We start from the raw sequence: 1772 nt of genomic DNA, 5'->3' as shown, positions 1-1772 counted from the left end.
TGACAGCAGCCAGCCTGTAAGTAATATTTCTGAAAGCGTTCTTGGGGACGGTCACCATACATTAGCGATACGCGGAATATTGAAGTTTGTGTACGGAGATGAGACGGGAAGTTTGTCCATACCATAGTGTAACGGAGTGTTCGGAAGTGTCATACTTTGCCCTGCCTACATTCAGCTGAATAGAACTAATATTTTCTCTCCTTACAAGTCACAGTCTTTTACCATTCTAGCGAGTAAATGGATGCGATTTAGAAATCCCGGGGACCGTAAGGTTCTGTTTTGCCAAGGTTGCCTCATGTCTATAAATAAAATATTCCAGGCGAAAGGAAGAGAGATCCTTTTGCTTGGCACCAAGAAAAGCAGGTGCCTGAGCGTCTTCTCGCTATTTCTTGGCCTGGAGGGAGAAAAATGCAGCTGTGGCTCCGAAAGAATACAGGAGGCAACAGCCTTAAAATCATTCCCTTCAGCCTGAGCCCACAGCCGAACTCAAGGCATTTGGATTTGATTGTAGTTCGTTTGCCAGTGCGGTTTAGCGAGTACAACACCAATCCTCCGCAGTATATACCTCGTGTGTAAGCGAACATCTCTTAGCTGCTGGCATGTCTGCCGTCAGGTAGCTGGTACCTGTCAGCACTTCTTGTAATTTAAAGAAAAAAAAAAACCCATCCTTAACCCTGAAACGATCTGATCTTTTTGCATTCTGCCTTGCATCTGGAAAGCCGCAAACGTTGCAATAGCAGAAATACAGTCAGTGCAAGCAGAACGTTTATTAACTTTATGAGATTATATTGGTTTGGCACCGGTTTCGCATTGTAATTCGGAACAGCATGCAACGTAAAGGCTAAAAGGCAAAGTTATAAGTATTTTAAAATCCAAGACGCTTAGTCAGCCCTAAAGAAAGCTGACGTTAAGGATGTACGGAGTTGATACTGATCTTAATGTTCAAAACATAATGTTTTTATCCCTATCGCAGATGCGGGAAATTGATGCTTTGAGGACAGAAAATAGGAAGCTAAAAAGTGCGGTACGTTTTACATTTTTATTCCAATGTGTAGGCAGTTTGTTGTATGAAATTTTTTTGCAGTTTCTCAGGGAATTATCACGCGCATCACTGTAACACCTTTGGTTTCTCCAGTGTACAGCGTCTTCGCTGGCCGTGCTTCTATATTAGTGCTCGTGGCTATTTTCCTTCTGTTTTCTCTTCCTCAGAACTCAAGACTGCGATAGAAAACAGAAGGTGAATTATCTACAGTGCACCTAAGTGTTTTCCAACAGGAAATCCTTCATCATTAACATTTCATAAATTAGAAACTGAATTGAAGAGCGAAAATTTGTTATTAAAAATGTTTTAATGCAGAAACATGAGGAAAATAATGCCAAAAAAAAAATTGCCTTTGCTTATAAAACTGATGGGTAATAAAACAAGATAGGTGGGATCAAAATGTAGTTTAGGTTGCTTAAATTCTTACCTAGCAAACGTTCTTATTTGGAGAAGTATGGGCGCCTCCCTTTAATTTGTGCAGACGTCTGCGGGGAAGCTCTGGCTCCGGCCCTCGTGTCGCACGAACTGCCGCCGTAGACGACATTTTGCAGAGTCAGGAACACAAATCATTCCCAGCCAAACACGCTGAAATGAAAACAAAGTCTATTAAGATATCAGCGGAATAATTTGTACCCATCTTTCTGACCCACCTGGTTGGAAAATAATAGTGAGTTTTACCGCAAGTTTGGTAAGCGGAGCTTCATCTTTTTGTTGGAGTTGCAAAAATAAT

This window comes from Charadrius vociferus, unplaced genomic scaffold, assembly GCF_000708025.1.
Source record: "Charadrius vociferus isolate BGI_N301 unplaced genomic scaffold, ASM70802v2 scaffold1295, whole genome shotgun sequence".
NCBI lineage: Eukaryota > Metazoa > Chordata > Aves > Charadriiformes > Charadriidae > Charadrius > Charadrius vociferus.
The sequence above is the reverse complement of the archived record's forward strand: the minus strand, read 5'-3'. Positions refer to the sequence as shown.